The sequence below is a fragment of the Taudactylus pleione genome, unplaced genomic scaffold (assembly GCF_031769625.1).
Source record: "Taudactylus pleione unplaced genomic scaffold, aTauple2 ptg000086l, whole genome shotgun sequence".
Lineage (NCBI taxonomy): Eukaryota > Metazoa > Chordata > Amphibia > Anura > Myobatrachidae > Taudactylus > Taudactylus pleione.
Window position 1 is genome coordinate 5567027 of NW_028284488.1, and position 21287 is coordinate 5588313.

Consider the following 21287-nt stretch of genomic DNA (forward strand, 5'->3'; position numbering starts at 1 on the left):
AGCCGATACTCTGGAAGTCAGAAGACTGGCATCCAAAGCCGATTCGCCAATATAGGAAGCGGCATCTCTCATCTGTCCCACTAGAGCTCTCTGAACCTCCGGAGCTTCCTCAGGAAAGGTATCTTCCAGCACATTGGCCCAGCTCTGAATGGCTGTAGCCAACCAAGAGATGGCCATGGACGGACGGGTCACCGCCTATGAGAGAGAATAGATTGATTTTAAACAAGTCTCCACCTTCCTGTCTGTGGGATCCTTTAGGGATGAAATGGAAGGCATAGGCAAGGTAGCACTCTTGATTAAGCGAGTAACATGAGAATCCACCGCAGGCGGAGTTTCAAACTTTTTGCAATGCCTTGCAGGAAATGGATAACTAGAACGTTTCTGCGGCTGGAACCTTTTACTAGGTGACTGCCAGGCCTCCGCCATATGATCAGTCAGTTGATCAGATAGAGGAAAAACAACTGAAGTCACTTTTGCCTGTTTGAAATTAGGGTATTTGGATTTAGGGGCCGGTGCGTCATCCTCTATATCAAGAATGGATCGCACCACCCTTACCAATGCCGGCATATTCATGGAATATTTCGTTTCCACTTCCTGGACAGGGGAATCCGAGTCAGAGTCCTCAGGCAATTCCCCATCATCCAAGAACGCATCAGAGTCTGACAGTTGACTGGGACGACATAACAGGGCGTTTAGATGCCTTTTGAAGCTTGTCATTCCGTAGCATAGTTTGAAAGGCTGAAGATGAAGCCGTCAAACTCTGGACTGAACTGGAGAACACATCCACCCAAGGTGATTGACCCGCCTGAGGGAGTCCCTGAAAGGGAATGACGGACTGCTGAGTCACTGGAGGAGACTGAATATATATAGGTAACCCCGTATATGGGCTAACAGTCTGAGGCCCAGGGGAAGACTGCAATAATTGCGGTATACCCTGAGAAGAGAGGATGGCTGGTTGGGGTAACCCCATATGGGGGAGAGCAGCCGGGACTGCCAGACGGTGCGCGATGGATGCCAGCCCCTGAGAAAACACCGCCCAAGGAGGGTCCTGTCCCGAATTTGGAGGTTAGAGGGACCAGGTAACTGATGGCACCCCACACACAGCCCATACTGTGATAAATCCTCCTTATTTACCCCTGCGACGCAGCGTCTGCAGGAGAACAGAGTGGGAGCCACAGAACACTCAACTTCCTCGTCAGACATGAGAGAGAATATATATATATATATATATATATATATATAATCATCAACACTATTGGGAAGTCCAGTGGCTTACTCCTGGCGCACCCACAAGCATGCTGATCCGACCTAACAAATACATGAATTTATACAAGTGAGATCCGAGAAAAACCCTTCCCACACACACCTGCCAGGGCCATAGGAGAAGGAAAGGGATAGGTATAGACTGACAGTATCTTGAAATAAAGCACACAGTCAGCACTAGCAAAAGTCACATACAATGCAGAAGTTAATACTCACTGCACCTTGTCACTACAATCAACCTGCCCAGATTCGGTGTCTGGGAGGGCTATAGTGCTGTGTACGCCTTCCTAGCAGGGGAGAGGTACACAGGGGGACCGATCCACGCGCTGCCCGAGAGATCTGCGCTGCCACTATGAGAGTAAGATGGCCGCCGGAGACCTCAGAGGAGGAGAGGGCGAAGGAGGAAGCAGCTCAGCGATGCCATACCCGAGCAGAAAAGGCGCGCTAAGCTGAGGAGCCGCTAGACAGGGAAGGCTTCCTCCCCTGGCTAGCACTTTACCCCTGGCACGCCGGCTCCTGCTGCCGGCATAACTCCCTGGTGGTCTAATGGACACGCGGGGTATGCCTCCGGAGAGGGGGAGCCCGCCGCCACTGCTAGCGCCTCCGGTCTATCCGCAGAGACCGGAGGGAGGAGACTGTTCCCTGTGTCTTACCTGTTCCCTGGCGATCCGGCAGCAGTTATGGGATTCCCCCAGAGCCTGGCTAGTACAGACTCTGGGGTCCCGCCGCGATCCCCAGATCTGTACTGGCATCGTGGCACCGGCGGGGTGTCCAATGGACAGTCCGACGCTGCTGCTCTGAAGAGTTAAAAAAGAAATAAAATGAAAAAACTCTTACAATAAAATAAGCTTAGGGGCTGCACTAACGGCGACCCGACTACGGCCGGGTACCAACTTAAACTGTGGTGCCTGTGGCTCGGGGGCGGGGTATTGAGGATGGACCCAGTGCATCCTGGGAGCTAAAGCTTTAACTGCGTGGTGCCTGTGGATCCAGATCCAGCTATACCCCAAGGTCAATCTTGTGGACCCTGAAGAAGAAACGGCTGGTGTGAGTGAGCTGCCAGGTCCCATGCAATTTGCTAGCGTTGGGAGTCTTTTTTTGCAGAAAATGGACGCACCAGGAGACTGTGCAGTTTAATTTAATATGTGATGTGACACTTGTATATCTGTGTGCGACTGAGCCTGTACACAGATCTGTTGAAAAAAAAGCTGAGACCATTGCTTCATAGCACCTCAAATGCAGGGTTCGCAAAATACACGCTATAGCGCATTTTTACGCGCTACAGCAACCTGGGGACCCAGTTTAAAAACTGATCAGGTCCCGCAGGAAGCGCTGGCGCTGTGTGTGCTGTGGCCGTCTCACCGGCCAATCCCCACGCAGCATCCCCTCCGGCCAATCCCCACACAGCAGACACCGCACCATATCTAATTACATCCCCTTTTTACAGTCCACACACAATCTCACACATTGTCTTTCTCTCACATCCTCATGACATTTGGTCGACATTCCTGTGTGACTGGATCATGCAGCCAACCAAGAAACTGTGCATTCTGGCTGGACCAAAATGCAATATATAGCACCTATCCTTGTGTATCAATGCCTATTTCCCTATAGATTGTAAGCTTGCGAGCAGGGCCTTCCTACCTATATACCCAGTTTTGTTCTATTAATGTTTACAATTGTAAGGCGCAACGGAATATGCTGCGCTATATAAGAAACTGTTAATAAATAAAAATAATAAATAAAGCTGCACCCAGCCCAGTATTACCTTCCCCTAACCCCTCCTTGCCCCCTAGTACTGCCTAGTTATCTTCCCTTACCCCACCCTAACCCCAGTATTGCCTGCCCTCTTACCTCTTCCTTGTCCCCAGTACTGCCCTAGCTGCTAACAACTCTTTCCCCCCTCTACCTCCCATACCGCCCAAGCTGCTATCTACACTTGCCCTCTATCTAGCCCCAGTGCTGTCCCAGCTGCTATCCTGACCTGACACTTCCCCTAACCCTCTCTTTGCCCCCCCAGGTACTGTCCTAGCTGCTATCAACCTTTGCCCCCTCCCTACACCCAGCACTGCCTGTCCCTAATCTTCTCCTTGCCCCCCAGCACTCTCAACAACTGTGAGCATTTACCCCTCCCTGCCCTCCCTGCCCCCAGCCCTGCCTGCCCTTACTCCCCTCTAGCTGCAGCTCTACCCCAACTTCTCCCTTCCTTTAGCCCAACCCCCTCTACCCCAACTTCTCCCTGCCTTTACCCCCAGCTTTACCCCAACCCCCTCTACCCCAACTGCTACATACCCCCCAGCAGTGTTTCAACTCCTGCCTGTCCTCAACCCCAATAATATGTGACGGGACCAGAAAAAGTGGTGTAGGACCCACAATCTTTTAAAGTGAGGGGTCCCTGGGACCCACAAATTTTTTTGCTCAGTGCGAACACTGCTGACTGAGAGATTCAGTCACACACAGTGAAATTATTCAGCACAGTCTCCTGGTGTGTCCTAGACGAATTATGACAAACGCATTTTCAGCAAAAACGCCGCCACGATGACCGGCCCTAGCAGTCTTCTGGGACCAGGTGCGCCGCGAGTGGCTGCTTGGCGCAACTGCAGCAAAGAAGATGGAGTACACAACTGTATATAGCCAAGATAGCAGTTTTGAAACTTTAAAAGAGAAAAAGAAACACATACATTCCGAAATTTCTCTGTCCATGAATCCATGTGGTCCAAAAGCTGACGATTCATTGCAATTCTCGCCCATATCTGTAGAGGAGAAAAATACACATTTCCAATTACTTTCATATGTGATTTGATATATGTAATGTGGGAAACACTTAAAATTAGGCCGAGTACCTCAACTACAAGAGTAGCATGCACTGCGCAGATATTTACACAGTAGATTCAACCCTTGGTTGAAATTACATAGCACAGCAGAACAGTACTATGTATGAGTTTGCAAAAAGGAAATAAATAGCTTTTGGTTGATTCTCTATGTGACATTTACATACATTCAAGTACATGACCTGTGTCAAGTCCACAATTTTTTATTTTTTCTGTTGTCCAATACTTAAATACTTCGCTGGTAGAAAATATACACTAGAAAAAAAATGTCACTAGAGTAAACAGTTCCCTCTAGAATTTGTTTTAAACGCTGCGTGATGCACGGGACTTCTTGGACATCAGAGAAAACCCCCCCCCCAAAACTGTGGTCTAGAAACAGTTCATGTACTTGAATGTACGTACATGTCCTCTTCATTTTGCACTTTAAATGAACCCCATATTAATATTCCTTTCTTCGCAACAATTGTGCTTTGAATGGTGGGGTCTCTGGGGTGGGCGCATTACACCAATCTATTTACCAGTGTCCCAGCACTGGAATATGTACCCAATTACCTTCAGCAATGCTTGTGCCTCTAAAAAGGAAAGAGGATTTTGGGTACTTACCGTTGAATGCTTTTCTCTGATTCACGATGGGGAACATTGGGCCATGGGGTTGCGATGGGGTCCACAGGAGTTGGCTCTTAACTAAAATTGTAACATTTAGATGCCTGAGCTTATCCACTCTGCAACCCCCAGCCGGCAGAACAACTTCAGTAGTGCCCAGGAAAGGAGAAGCAGTAACCAAATTAAACTGTTAAAAACAAACAGAACAACCAGAAAACGGCGGTCCACATAAACCCCGCACGACTGATTGTGAAGGAGTGAACGCAGTCTCCCCCAGCATGAATCAGAGAAAAGGGACTTAGGGCTAGGCACCCCCCTGGGAAGGTTAGGTTTAGGCTAGGGGAAGGGGGGTTAGGGTTAGGCACCCCCGGGGAAGTTAGGTTTAGGCAGCGGGTTAGGTTTAGGCACTTAGAGGGGGGTTAGGCATTTGGGGAGGAGGTTAGGGTTAGGCAAGCGAGGGTTAGGGTGTAGAATTAGGTTAGCGATACTTACCTTAGGTGTGATCGGGATCTTCACCCTTGCCGGGCTGCCGCTGTCGGGATTTGAACCGCCGGCCATGGCCGGCGATAATACCTACTACACTCAGACCTATCATCATGGAAGATCTGAAAAGGCGGCCTGCAAGACAAAGCCTCCAACTCGGAAACACACAGAGCTGAGGCAATGGCCATAAGGAAAACCAGGTCAAAACACAAATTTAAGGTCCGCCGAATCCAGGGGCTCAAAGGGTGCCAAGAGGACCAGGTTAAGATCCCACGGATCCACCGGCGGACAAAACGGAGGTTGAACCCATAATAAACCCCGTAAGGTCCGAACCTCCAGAAGCATGGCAGAACTGGAAATAAATGGACAGAGCCGAAATCTGCACTGTCAAGGAACACATGCATAAACTGGCAACCAAGCCTCCCTGAAGGGAAGCTAAGAAATAGGAAAGGCAAAACCTGGAAGTATGAATCTCACGCCGTTCACACCACAAGATGTAGATCTTCCAGACCCTGTGGTAATTGCGTGCTGAAACCGGTTTCCGGGCCCACAACATAGTATGGACAGCTGAAGGAGAACAACCTTTAGCCTTCAAGAGCCAGCCTCAAAAGCCAACCGAGGAAGACCCTCGTGCAGAAACTGACTCTGCTGCAGCAGATCTGGCTAAAGTGGAAGACACCAGCCAGGACCTACTGCCAGTTTGAGGACAGCAACTTACACAAGGTAACATGGGGGGTTAAGAGAAAAGAGATATGTTAGACGGAAGCTCCATGGAACTGTTATGGCATCTAACGCAAAAGCCAGTGGGTCTCTGGATCTCACACAAAAAATAAATAAATAAAATAGAAAAATTGTGAAACCTTGAATTTGTGACGAGATGCCATGAGGTCCACCTCCAGAAGAGCCCACTTCCAAACCAACTGTTGGAAGACCTCTAAATGGAGAGACCACTCTCCCATGAGAAAGGTGGTCCTGCTGAGGATGTCCGCCTCCCAATTGGCCAAACTGGCATGAACTCCGATATGATCGCTGGAACAAAGGTTTCCATCCAAGACAGAATGCGGGAGGCATCCACCATTGCTCCTGCACTCTAGGTGCTGCCCTGACGCTTCACATACGCCATTGTGTTGTCTGACTGAATCCACACTGGCGGAACAGGACAGACTGGGCCCCCAGCAGATCTAGATATATAGCTCAGAGTTCGAGCACATTGATCGGTAGGGCCATCTCCGAAGAGGACCAAAGACTCTGGAGTCAAAAGGCGTAACACCACAGGACCCCAACCGAGGAGATTTGCGTCAGTGGTTACAATGACCCAAGCTGGGGTTACCAGGGATCGTCCCCGGAGCAGATGATCGGAAACCAGCCAACACTGAAGAGAGTGACGCGTGCTAGCGGAGAGAACTAGAAGCTGAGAGGAGAGGTTGTCTGTGCACTATGACCAACTCGACAATTTCCCACTGGAATTCCCGCGACTGGAACTGGGCGCACTGAATGGTCTCGAAAGTGTAGACCATCGTACTCAACAACTTCATGCACAACAATAGTGACAGACGGAGTACTGAGAGCACCCTTATGACCAAAGCCTCGAGGCTCAGGGCTTTGGACTCCAGGAGGAACACCCGCTGCAGGGTGGTGTCAGAGACCAGCTCCAGGAACAGCAGGCGCTGACAAGGCATCAGGTGAGACTTTTCGAAGTTCAGGATCCAGCCGTGACACTGCAGAAGCAGCATAGTGCGGTCAACGTGCGGCTGCAACCGGTACGCACAAATGGCCTTCACGTGGAGATAGTCCAAATAGGGAATGACCTCAGCAGACTCGCCATGACTGCCATGATCGTTAAAATGTGCTGGCTGTGGCCAAACCAAATGGAGGGGCGCCGAAGCGGATAATGAGCCAAGCCCACCATGAACCGAAGCAAAGTGTGATGACTAACCCAAATAGGAAAGTGAAAGTAGGCATCCTTGACAACGAATGATGACAAAAATTAGTTGGCCTCCATGCTGTGAATTACCGATTGGAGAGATTCCATTCGAAAACGATCCACCCAAAGTCTGGTATCCAAGGCCCAAAGATTTAAAATTTGGTGGTAGGAGCAGTTTGGCTTCCGAACAAGGAAGAGGTTGAAGTAGAATCCCCATTTCCGTTCTAATGCCGGAACTGGAACTACAACACCTTCTGAAAGCAGAGAACAGATAGCCTGGTCTTCTCCATATGCTGGGGAAGAGCTGTTGTGAAAAAGCTTTGTGGCAGGGGACCACTGAGGCTGATTACATAACCTCGGGAAACGATGCCCCACCCCCAGAAGTCTGCTGTCGACGCCACCCACTGTTCCCTGAACTGGAGCAGGCGTCCACCTACCCCCGACTGGAGTGGGTGGGGGAAGTTCTGCGACAGACGCTAGGCTTTTCAGGAGCCTTGGCCCCCCAAGTGCCTGTTGGCCCCGAAAAACTGTCCCCTTAGCGCAGATCCCCAGCTGGGGAAAAACCTTCCTCTGGCATATTGCCCCTGAAAGGAAAAGAAAAACATACAAAACAGAGGGCCTGATTCAGAGCCGGACGCTATTTGCGGACGGTCGTTCTAAAAAAGGGGCTGGCTATTTAAATTAAGCGCTCGCTCTTTGCGGTCTGTTGATGCCTCTATGTCTGAACGAGCGAACTAAACATGCGCTCACTATTTTGGAAAAAACGCCCCCTGGCCGCCCGCATCATACGTCATCTCCACTATTTATTTGATTAATCGAGTACATCGAAAGGCGTATGAACTGCTCGCAGTGCTTGTGGTAGCATTTTCCTACCGCAATCATGCGAGCAGTTCAGGCTAAAAGACAACCAAGTGACGTGGTCGATGACGCTGCTTTGTTAATTATGCACACCCATTAAACGCCCGTTTTGACCGTTTGGCACGCCTGCGTTCGGATCTCCACTCCCCGTTTTCAAGCACCTTCCCCTGTTACCACCCACAAACGCCTCATCCTGTCAATCAAATTAGCAGGCATTCGCTATTTTGCGAGCACACGATTTTCGACCGCAATGACTCATGCGCAGATGTGCGAACATCGCTCGAAGCGAACGAGCGGCCGCTTACGAGCGGCTCTGAATCAGGCCCTCAGGCCGCTGGTGCTTGGGAACAAGATAGCATCCAACCCAGGCCCAAAAAGAACACCTCCACAAAGTGGAAGCACCTCCAACAGCCAAAACAGAGACCCAGGATACCACCTGAGCAGTCTTGCATGGCTTCACAGGCATATTCTGCTGCACCACGAAGCTGCTCCGCCAAGTCCAGCAAGGATTCCTTGGTAGCATCACCCTGAAGTCCCACACATCAGCACAAGTCTCAATGGCTCGAGCCACCAACGCAAAGGCCAGTAAAGGACAGATAACAACCCCAGACCAAATGAAGAGAAATTTGAGACAGCCCTCAAGCTTCTTGCCCAGTGGATCTTTGAAGGACTCAGAGCCTTGAACTGAAAGCACAATGTGCTTAGCCAATCGCGGTTCCCACTTGGCCACATGGTCCACCAGAAGGGGATAAAGGTCAGCAAACCTGCTTCCGCCTGGATATCCAAGTCCAAGCAGTCAAGGGACTGGCGAACTTCAGTAATGGAGATCCTCTACCCTTGACCTGGGGAAGCATCCAAATCCTGAGTCATCTGGAATCTCTACTTCATCCCCCTCTGAATCAGAGACAACGAAATGACCTTGGGGAGAGGGAAGATGCTTGCAGCTCGCACGCAGACAAGGATCCTCCAGGAGCTTTTCCAAATACGGGGAAACCTTTTTAAAATGGGAAGCCGCACACTCCATAGTCCTAAGCCAGGGCGGGTCAGGCACCGGCTGAGCCGCCAGAGTATCAAATCCGAAGCCGAGGAAACTAGCCCAGCCGTGGCCCTAGCCCGTTCCTCCCACTGAAGCGCAAAGAGCTGCCCTAAGTCGGACACTGACTGGCCAAGAGCACTAGCCCATGCTAGCTCTGCCGTGTCAGGCGCAGTGCCCCCCGAGCATTACTCGACCCTGCTGGACAGTCGGTACATAGCGCCCGAGAGTCCACTCATCCACAGGGCAATTTAGTATTACATTGTGCATATGTAAATAACAACACCATAGTGATGCCCTTAGCCTTAATGGCCATGTCCACCATGCAGCAGCTAGTGACTTTAATATGTACAACAGTGACCAAATAACTGCTAAAAGGGCTCTGGTAAATAAAAGCGGGCAGTAATATGCTACAGTCATCCAACAGACTACCCCTGACCGTCACAGAGGAGCTTAGAGAACCAGTAGGTGTACTGCAGACAGCGATGCTGAAGCCACAGTGCAGAGGAGTCTGTGTCTCACTTGTGCGGTTGTCAGCATCCTACACAGCTTGTAGCAACGCACCACCACAGACCGAACAGGAGGATGAGCTCAGCAGTCGCAGGCCACACCCCCTCTGCAGGAAGCAGCAACTCTCAATTGCATGTGCAGAGGCCCCCCCCCCCCCCCCTTGCTGTGTGGGGATACACTGGTATGGCCAGGGAACACGGCAAGCCTGTGCACGCGCAATCCCTGGTGAAAACCCCTGCACAATGGCGGAGCTATAGGGGACCACAGCCGCACCCTCTAAAAGGGCAAAAGTACGCTGTACTCCCGGTTCAGGCGGTCTCTACTGAGATTGGAGCGTCTGAGGAAGCGGGTCCGCCCACCTCATAACTGCAATCCTCACCCGGGCTCCCTGCAGCTGCCACACTCCCACTGACCACTGCAGCATGGAACTAAACTAGAATAAAAAATAATTGCAAAGAAAACCTATTACCTTTGATGGGCAGAGCTACCCATCAAAGGGTGCCCACTCCACCGGGCACTTAGGCCCTCATTCAGACCCACTCGTGAGTGGCTGTCCGCTCGCAAGTGGGTCGATGGTCCCCACTGCGCATGCGCATGACACGACGAGCGAAGGACTTTCCTTTGCTCGGAGTGTCTCATCAAAGGGGGCGTCCTGTCGATGGTGACTGACAGCACGCCCCCTTTGGTGGGCGTGCCGGGGGCGTGCCTGCCAGACGTAGGCGTTCCCAAGGGAACGCCTACTGTCTGAAGCCGGCCCCACTGACATCACTAGTAATGTCAGTGGGAGTGATTTTGGCTCTGATAGAAAAACCCAACCGCAGGCTTTTGCTCACAGTTTCGATGGTCCCGATGGTCAAGACCATCGCGACCATCATCCTGCACGCTCGTATATGCTGTGGGTGGTGACCCACAGCTATACGAGCGTCCAGGAGGACGCTCCATATTAATGGAGGTGGGCCCTTACTCAGAGCGAGCGCTCTGGTCAGAGCGTCCGGCTCTGAATCAGGGCCTTAATTCACACTGGCGGCTGGGGGTTGCAGAGGGGAGGAGTTTCGGCATCTTAAAGTTACAATTTTAGTTAAGTGCCAACTCCCATGGACCAAATGGTCCAGTGTTCCCCCAGCATAGAAGAAAGAGGAGATCCAACACAGCAGCTCTAAGGCTTGCCGGTAAAGATCATCTGATTTCTCCAAAAAAATTAAAATACTACTAGAAAGGAGGGAAAATTACTGCAGGGTACTAGGATCATAAAAGTCAAAACCTTAAAAAGGTATTGTACACCGTAAACCTAGGGAAAGTAGACATTTGTAAAAGTACACACACAGCAGATTTTCAATGTGGAACTTAAAGACACCAAAACAATTTAAATTAGGCATATAAAATATTCTCTTGGAATTTTTTTTTTTTTAAAGTCAGTATTTAGCAAAAGAACACTAAATATAAGATTTACTAATGGTTGAGATGCACTGTAAAAAGCACCCATTTTATTGAGTTAGAGAAAACAGCCACTGAATGTTTTTATTATGAAAGCAGTCTAATGTCAAATAAAGTGAGTAGAATAAGCATGGTAGTTCAGAAATGTGATTTTTATCCCTCTGCAAAATCTTGTTATTTGAGATCATATGGGTGACACTGCCAACACTGGGACAGAGGTGCTGTTCAGAAGCTTTGGCATTCCAAATTTCCTTCCAAACTGGAAAACTATTTCCTTTGTATGCTCCAAAGACTGTCTTGGACTTAAAAAGTAAAAAAAAAAAAAAAGTCTCCAAATAGAGAACCTGGGGGGGGCATAACAAGAGATGATTAAAGAAAAAAAAAGTTCTCACAACAAAAAGGTTCAAGAGTCCTACCAAAAAGTAAACTGAAGAACCTTGAGACAAATTAAAAAAAAAAAAACAAGGGCATAAAGGGTGTGCACTCAGTTTCCCCCAAATTAACTTCATGCATAGAGGCTGCTACAGTGGATAGCTGTTAAGTCACTATCTCCTATATAAAATCTTTTTACATCACTAGTGCATGGTGCCCTCTTCTTTGGACTTCTACCAACTTAGAAGGTATGCCACCTACTAATTCCTACAAAAATAATAAGGTAAAAATAATAAGGTTCACCAGCACTGAGCACCTCAGGGAAAGTAATGTTTACGGTATATGGTAGATGTTTTGAACAAATACTCAATTTATTCTTGCATAGTTGAAGTAAAATCATATGTCCACTTCAGTGAACTCATGCAATACAAAGATCCATACTGTGTGCAAAGCTTATCCTGGCATATAGAAGGGTATTCAATTAGAGGCGAAGAGTCGGAAAATTTTCGCCTGTCCGACTTTGCCTCATTCGCCTGTTTCAGAGGCGAAATCATTCCATACGGGTCCCCGGTTTTCACCTAATTCAATTACAAAAGAGGCGAAAACGGAAATATGCGAATGCGGAACAGGCGAAAAGTACTGAGAGAATTGGGGAAATCAGTCTGTCCCCCAGAAAAAGATGCATTAACAGGAAATCAAAATAGATGTATACTAATAGCCCTAATAAAACTATTTTGCGTACTTAAGTTGTGTAAATTGCTTGCTATTAGCGTCTTTGTAAAAGTGGTGAAGAATAGCATTAAGCAGTATTTTTTGTGAAAATAAGTAGTCCAGTCAAATATGGGGTACTTGAAAATGGGTGCTAGCATAGTCTTAGGCCTCTAAAGTGAACTTTTTAAAAACATGAAAACTCCACCTGTAGCATGCACCTGTAATCCGAAAAACACCTGACCCATCCTTGCAGCCCCCCAAGAAGCCTATTTTGCTAGTTTTTATGCTTGTTCCCCCACTTTTTACATTTTCACCCCAACAATGACATGTCTTGTTTGGGGTGTTATTAGTTTTTTTTTTGCAGATTTGTCCTTTGGGGGGCTGCCACAAGGGTTCTGAGTCATTTCCCCACGTTGCACCCCAAAATAAAGATTTTGCACTTCTTTTCACCTGCTATTGATTGGAGAATATTTTTTGTAGAATTCAGTGCATCGAGTTTCCGCTTAGGCGAAATTGTCCTGGAATTGAATTAGGCAAAAAGGCTTTAGGCAAAATTTTCGCAAAAAAATTGTCGAAAAAGGCTTTTCGTCTCTAGTTGAATATGGCCCAACCTAAATATTTTCCTCATATAATAGCTGTATAAGCCAGTTTTGACAACTGACAGATTTATACACTGAAGTGCCAAAAGTAATAGGATAGCAGTATGTAAAGGTAATGGTAAGTGGCGGCATCGTACTGTGACATCTTGGAAATGCCCAGACCTGCATCAGTTGTAACACGACATCTTGTGAGTCAGTTTGAACACCGGCTAGGCTGCTCATGGCAAGGCGATGTGAATTATCAGGGTTTGAACTAGGCATGATAGTGAGTGCCTGACGGATAGGACATTCCATTTCCAAAGTTGTGCAGACATTCAACACCAGTCCCTCGTTGAGATAGTGGAACTGGTGCAATTACCCCTGCTTGCAGCAAGGACTGTATGGCTTTCTGGACCTGCAACGCCTTGTTCTTGTCCGAAGGAGGACCTGCAGTGATCGCGCTGAGCGACAAAATATGTGGGTCCCAGGGACCCGCCACTTTAAAAAAATGGGGTCCTACCTGATCATTTCTGGGTCCCATCATAATTTATGCTTTAGAGCTCCCCATTGGACCTTCAGACCTCCCCACATGCCCTTATACCCTTAGCATGTCCCTCTGAAACCCCCAATTGAATCGGTCAGACTGCAGTACCCATTAGCCTTCTGCAGGAGATTTCTGTGAATCTTCTGCATTAGACTGTTCTTACGTAGTGGTGATACATAAAATTATGCAGAAACTGTAGTTTCAGCATAATTTTATGAAACAAACAGCAGTAAATAAATTTTAAAAATATACTAAAAAAAAAATTACCTTTGAACAAAAATGCTTAAGGAATTTTCTGCGTCTAGCTGTGCACTCTTCTGTCCTTTTAATTCTGTGGGAGCTGGATGGGGGGCGTTGCGCTCATGCTGCAGGTTCTTTTGGCTCTTTATCTTGACGTATGGGAGGCAGAGCTGGGGAGCCGGGCACAGGAGGAGGTGGTGGTGGGGAGCCGGGCACAGTAGGATTTTAGGAGGGGATATAGGGGTAGGCAGGGACAGGAGAAGGGGCTAGGTGCCCCCAGGTATTAGAGGGGAATGGGAGCCACATACAGGAAATTATAGAGGTGAGCTGGGGATAAGTAGACAGGGACAGGGGAAGGGGCTGGGTTCCAGGTATCAGATGTGGAGGGGAGTTAGGAACAGGAAGGTTAGGCAGGGACAGGAAAAGGGGCTGGGTGCCACCGGGTATTAGAGGGGGCGGGGGGCCACAAACAGGAGGAGGTGGAGGGAAGCAGTGGAAAGAGGAACAGGGAGGGACAGCTGAAGGGGCTGGGTGACCCCGGGTATTAGAGGGGTTGGGGGGGCCACATACAGGAGCAGGTGGAGGGGATCTGGTGACGAGAGGAACAGCAAAAGGGGCTGGGTGACACCGGGTATTATAGGGAGTGGGGAGTCACATACAGGAGGAGGTGGAGGGGAGAGGCGACAAGAGGAACAGGCAGGGACCGTAGAAGGGGTATGGGTGACACCGGGCATTAGGGGTAGAGGGATGGCGGGGATTAGAGCCAGAAACTCGGGGACTGCTGGGACCAGGTGTGTTGTAGTACTGTCGTCCTCATTTGCAGCAGGCACCTGGCTGGCTATTCCAAACATGCTGGCTTTAGCCGCGCTGTCCACAGGCAGAGGAGACGAGAGATTGGGGGCGGGGCCTTGTGTCTCCACTGTGCTTCTGGCCGCACATAGTGAGGGGGCGGGGCCGCGGGTCTGCACTGTACTGCTGACAATAGACAGCACACGCAGCCCAGCAGATAACAGCGGCCGGCCTGAGGTATTAAAATAGGACCGGCCACTCTGTACAGCGGCCCAGCCCTTCTGTCTTCTGCTCCTGACTGTGAGCTTGGTCTCCGGCTCAGCCTCCAAATAGCATGGGGGCGGCAGCAAATTAAATCTCTTACCGCTTCTGAAGAGATAGACAGGGTAGCGCTATTGGCTGCAGCGCACAGCATCTTAGCCGACTCGGGAGCCAGGGATTGGCGGTAGCGGAGCGCATCCCCGGGGACCCACCCGTTTTAAATATGCGAGTCCCTGGTCCTCAATTCCGGGTAAAATACGCACTATAGTGCATATTAGCGAACACTGACCTGCGCTGAAAAGCTGGTGGGGAGGTCTTTGAAGGAATGAGAGGGCGTACCCTTAAGAGACCACTTCTCTTACCCAAGCGTTCTTGGTGGTTTGACATAGCACTGGGCGAACTGAAAAAGTTGGCCTCCCACTCTGGGGTCCCTCAAAGGGAGGCTCGCCCCATCAGGCTGAGGGTTTATCCTCTGGTTTGGAGGCAGGACGTTTTGTGCTCCAGGCCCGTTTCTAAGGCTTGGCGGGCCTTCTTGGTAATAGACTGTCTAGGAAAGCCCTTAAAAGAGGAGGTTCAAGACTTTGAAGGAGCAGATGCTGAAGGCAGAAACACAGATTTTGATTTTACCAACTATCTTGTCCAGGTCTGGACGAAACAAAGGGTCTGATTCGGACCCACTCGCGAGCGGCTGTCCGCTCGCAAGTGGGTCGATGTTGTGCACTGCGCATGCGCACGACGGCAGGAGCTCCGTCGTGCGCATGCGCCAGACGCGACGAGCGAAGGACTTTCGTTCGCTCGTTGTGTCTGATCAAAGGGGGCGTGCTGTCGATGTTGATTGACAGCACGCCCCCTTTGGTGGGCGTGCCTCCCTGACGGGGGCGTTCCTAAGGGAACGCCTACCGTCAGAAGCCGGCCCACTGACATCACTAGTGATGTCAGTGGGAGTGATTTTGGCTCTGATAGAGCCAAAATCACTCCGGGCCTTGCGGTTGAAAACCTCAACCGCAGGCTCCGGCTCGCAGTGGCGATGGTCGCGATGGTCAAGACCATCGCGGCCATCAAACTGCACGCTCGTATAGGCTGTGGGTGGTGACCCACAGCTATACGAGCGTCCAGGAGGACGCTCCATAATTATGGAGGCCGGCCCTCATTCAGAGCGTGCGCTCTGCTCAGAGCGTACGGCTCTGAATGAGGGCCAAAATCTCCCCATTATAGGGTAAGACCTCCAAGTCTTTCTTAGAATAGCAAAAAAACACAGTAATAAATACTGATGGAGCTAGGGGTGTGTTCATCCATAAAATAGCGAGCAGCTGTATATAAGAGGATAGTCAGTCCCCGGTTGAAATAACAGAATATAAATAACAAGAGATATGGTAAGAACTTACCTTTGTTATCTCTGTTTCTACGAAGTCCATAGGGTCCACAGGGTGACCTTGGGGTATAGCTGGATCCTGGATCCTCGGGCACCACGGAGTTAAAGCTTTTAGCTGCTCCCAGGATGCACTTGGGTCCATCCTCCCCTATACCCCGCCCCCGAGCCACAGGCACCTCAGTTGGTAAGCAGCCCAGGCCGGAGGATGAGACGAAACAGAGAGAAGGAAGACTGGAACACACAAGAACCATACTCACAGAAATGGGAGACGGAAAACCGGTGACCAGTCACAGAGCCCATATGAAGCCAGGTGCGTCAGGGCGGGTGCCCTGTGGACCCTATGGACTTCGTAGAAACATAGATAACAAAGGTAAGTTCTTACCATATCTCTTGTTTTCTACTTCAGGGTCCATAGGGGTCCACAGGGTGACCTTGGGGATGTCCCAAAGCAGTCCAACTAAGGGCGGGGACGCTCCTGTGCTGATAGGAGAACCCGGCGCCCAAAGGATGCATCCTGAGAGGCAAAAGTGTCAAACGCATAGAACCTCAAAAAGGTCTGAATGGAAGACCAGGTGGCCGCCTTACACAGCTGAACAGCAGAGGCGCCACGGCTAGCAGCCCAAGAAGGGCCCACAGACCGAGTGGAATGAGCCTTAACAGAGGATGGAACAGGTAAACCCTCCTGCATATAAGCTCAATAATAACAGAACAAAGCCAACGGGCTAGAGTCTGTTTGTTGGCAGGCCAACCCCTCTTGTGAAAACCAAAGAAGATAAACAAAGAATCCGACTTCCTCACAGAACTAGTCCGGTCCACATAAACCTGGAGCGCACGGACAACGTCTAAGGAAGCCTCCCCAGCCAAAAGATCAGGCGACTGAAAGGCTAGTACAACAATTTCCTGATTAATGTGGAACCTAGAAACCACCTTAGGCAGGAAATCAGGAGTGCGAAGCACCGCTCTGTCCTGATGAAAAACCAGAAAAGGGGGACGACAGGAAAGCGCCCCCAAATCCGAAACCCTCCTGGCAGAAGCAATTGCCAAGAGGAAAACCGTCTTAAAAGTTAGCCACTTGAGCTCCACTGACTCCAAGGGCTCAAAAGGAGGACCCTGTAAGGCCCGAAGAACCACCGCCAAATCCCACGGGGCCACAGGTGGCACAAAGGGAGGCTGGATTCTTAAAACACCCTGGAAAAAGGTGTGTACATCCGGCATAGCAGCAATCCTGTGCTGGAACCACATCGACAGAGCAGACACGTGCACCTTCAGTGAGGAAAGACGTAATCCTAAATCCAAACCCGACTGAAGGAAAGCCAGAATACGCGAAACCCGGAACACCTGGGGATCATATTTTCTGGCCTCGCACCACTGAAAGTAAGTGTGCCACACTCTGCGGTAGATCCTTGCGGAAGCAGGCTTGTGCGCCCTCAGCATGGTGGTAATAACGGAGCTAGAAAAGCCCAGAGACCTCAGGACGGCTGTCTCAAGAGCCACGCCGTCAAAGATAGTCGACCCAGATCCGGGTGAAGACAGGGCCCCTGAGACAACAGGTCCCGCCATTGAGGTAGGAGGTACGGAGCGTCGATGGACAGGCTCCGCAGATCGGAGTACCACGGCCTTCTGGGCCACCAGGATGAGTGTGCCTCCGTCTTGCTTGAACTTGCGCAGGACCCGAGGCAGCAGAGATATCGGAGGGAACAAGTAAGCCAGGTGAAACAGCCATTTCACCGACAGCGCGTCTATCAGACTTGCGCCTGCGTCCCTTGTCCTTGACCCGTACACGGGCAGCTTGTGATTGTGACGGGACGCCATCAGGTCCAGCTCTGGCAACCCCCACTTGTCCAAGAGCAGTTGGAATACCTCTGGATGAAGCGACCATTCCCCGGGATGCACGTCGTAACGGCTGAGGAAGTCTGCCTCCCAATTGAGGACTACCGGGATGAAGACTGCCGAGAGAGCTGGAAGATAGCACTCTGCACAAGCCAGGACGCGGGACACCTCCGACATCGCAGCTCGACTGAGAGTCCCCTCCATGGTGATTGATGTACGCCGTGGTGGCGTTGTCTGACTGCACCTGAACGGCCCTTCCGTGAAGAGAGGTGCCGGTCGACTGCAGGGCTCTGTACACTGCCCGCAGTTCCAGGATGTTGATGGGAAGAATCGCTTCCTCCGCCGACCAACGACCCTGAAGTGACAAGGAGCCTGTCACCGCCCCCCAACCCCGGAGACTGGCATCTGTCGTGAGCAGAACCCATTCCGGGATCCAAAAGGGGCGCCCCTCGAGGAGATGAGCCGTCTGTAGCCACCAGGCCAGGGACAGACGCACCTCCGAGGACAACACCAGCATCTGAGAGCGGATCCTGTGTGGCAATCCGTTCCATTCCGAAAGAATCAGCCTCTGCAGGGGCCTGGAATGGAACTGGGCAAACTCCACCATGTCGAATGCTGACACCATGGCCCCCAAAACTCTCATCGCTGAGTGCACCGACACTCTGCCACTGCTCAGACAACTGTGAATCCGCAGCTGTAAGGAGGAGACCTCCTCTGGAGTCAGAAAAATCCATTGCTGACGAGAGTCCAGCAGGGCCCCCAAATTAACCATCCGCTGTGATGGGATGAGGGAGGACTTCTTCCAGTTGATCAACCACCCGTGTGCCTGTAGACAAGCGACCGTCAGGTGGAGATGCTGGATCAGTACCTCCGGGGAGCTTGCCAGCAAGAGGAGGTCATCTAGATACGGTAGCAACCGTATCCCCTGGCTCCGAAGGTGAGCCGCCATGACCGCCATCACCTTGGTAAATACCCTTGGTGCCGTGGAGAGGCCAAAGGGTAGAGCCCTGAATTGGTAGTGGTTGTGGAGAATAGCAAACTGCAGAAACCGTTGGTGCGATGTTGCTATAGACACATGGAGGTAGGTGTCCTGGATATCCAGGGAGACCATAAAATCCCCCGGTTCCATCGCCAGAATGATGGAACGCAAAGTTTCCATCCTGAATTTGGGAACCCTGAGAAACCTGTTCAGGGACTTCAAATTGAGGATGGGGTGATGAGAGCCATTGGGTTTCTGCACCAGAAACAGCGTAGAGTAATACCCCATCCCACGTTGAGATTGTGGTACGGGTATAATGACCCCCGACGTCAGCAAGGCCTCTATGGCTTCCTGAACCTGCAAGGCCTTGGTTTTGCCCTGAGAAGGACTTGTGCAAAAAAACTGGCGAGGCGGCCTGTGCCGAAAAGACAGGGCGTACCCCTGGGAGACCACTTCTCGCACCCAGGCATCCGTGGTGGTATTGTGCCAGCACTGGGCGAATTGAAGAAGTCGGCCTCCCACTCTGGGGTCCCCCAGAGGGAGGCCCGCCCCATCACGCAGAAGGCTTATCTTCTTGCTTGGAAGAAGGGCGCCTAGCACTCCAGGCTTGCTTCTTTGGCTTCGAGGCGGTCTTGGTTGCGGACTGCCTCGGGAAGGACTGACCCTTTGCCTTGCCCTGAACCCGAAAGGAGCGAAAGGCCGAGCTCCGGACCTTAGCGGGTGTCGTGGCAGAAGGGAGGAAGGCCGACTTGGATTTTGCCAGGGTATCTACTATTTTGTCCAGGTCCGGACCAAATAGTAACTCTCCATTAAAAGGTAAGGCCCCCAAGCCTTTCTTTGAATCAGCGTCTGCTCTCCAAGACCTCAACCACAAGGATCTGCGAGCAGACACTGCTGCCGCCGAAACCCTAGAGGTCAGCAGGCTAGCATCCAAAGATGCCTCTCCAATGTAGGAAGCGGCATCTCTCATCTGTCCTAACAACGCCCTCTGGACATCCGGAGCTTCATCCATAAATGTATCCTCCAAGGCATTGGCCCAACGCTCAATGGCCTTGGCCACCCAGGAGATGGCCATGGAAGGCTGGGCTACAGCCCCTGAGAGAGTAAATAGACTTTAGACAAGTCTCCACCTTCCTGTCCGTAGGATCCTTCAGCGAGGATATAGACGGCAATGGCAAAGTAGCACTCCTAATGAGGCGTGTTACATGGGAATCGACCGCAAGCGGCGTTTCCCATTTCTTACAATGTGCCTCTGGAAACGGATAATTGGACGCCAACCGCTTCTGTGGCAGGAATCGCTTACTGGGCGTCTGCCAGGCCACCGCCATGTGATCCGTCAACTGATCAGACAAGGGGAACGCTGCAGAAGTAACCTTAGCTTTTTTAAAACTAGGATACCTCGACTTGGGAGCGGGTGCCTCATCCTCAATCAGAAGATAGGCCCGCACCGCCCTAACCAGAGCCCGCACGTTGATGGAAGACTTAGTGTCTACCTCCTGGACTGAGGCATCTGAGGCTGAGTCATCCTGCACCTCACCATCATCCGAGGACCCCTCAGAGTCCGGAAAATGCGCAGCCTGTGCCATAACTGTGCGTTTAGACGCCCTGGAGGGCACGTCACTGCGCAACATCGACTGAAAAGCCGAAGATGCTGCCGCCAAATCTTGGACAGTGTGGGAAAGCGCATCCACCCAGGGTGGAGGAGCTGCCACAGGAGCCTGAAACAGCACCACAGCCTGCTGCGCCACAGGGGTGGACTGTATATACATTGGCAACCCCGCATAGGGACCAACAGGCTGAGACCCCGGGGGAGTCTGCAATAATTGTGGGACACCCGGGGAATGGGGGATGGTAGGCTGGGGCAACGCCCTAGCAGGGACAGCAGTCGGGACCGACAGACGGTCCGCGATGGACACCAGCGCCTGGGAAAACATCGTCCATGGTGGATCCTGCGACATAGGAGGTTTAGACGTACCAGGGATCGCCTGGCACCGTCCGCACAGGCCGTCCTGTGACAAATCCTCCTCCACTCCTGCAGAACAGCGCCTGCAGGAGAACAATACCGGAGCCACGGAGTGCTCAATCTCCTCCTCAGACATGACAGACTATATAGTTAAATATACAGTTATGACGTAGGAAGAAAACGAGCGCACTCACCAGTGTGCTGGACAACAGCCCACAATATGGTACTGTGCAGCACACAACTGTATGTGACGGACCTCACAAATACGTGATCTATATAAGTGAGGTCAGTAGAAACACCCTTCCCCCGCACACCTGTAGGGCTTGTAGGAGAAGGAAAGGGATAGGTATAGGCTGACAGTAAGTAGAAATTAGCACAGACAGGCAACACTAGCAAAAGTCACATACCATGCAGGAAGATATACTCACTGCACCTTTGCACTACGATCAACCTGCCCAGATTCAGTGTCTGGGAGGGCTATAGTGCTGTGTACACTGTCCTTTTGCAGGGGAGAGGTACACAGGGGGACTGGTCCGTGTGCTCCCTGAGAGTATCTGCACTGCCACAGAGAAAATGGCTGCTGGAGACCTCATGAGGAGGAGTGGCCGAGTATCTGCAGCTCAGCGACGCCAGACTACTAGCTGAAAGGCGCGCTGAGCTGAGGGGAGGAGCCGCTAGACAGGGAAGGCTTCCTCCCCTGGCTAGCATA

General features: G+C 51.0%; 1 pseudogene; it reads right to left on the bottom strand.

Moving 5' to 3' along the window:
• The window catches only part of LOC148529130 (transmembrane protein 209-like), a 438870-nt pseudogene that overhangs the window by 361841 nt on the left and 55742 nt on the right, over nt 1–21287 (bottom strand).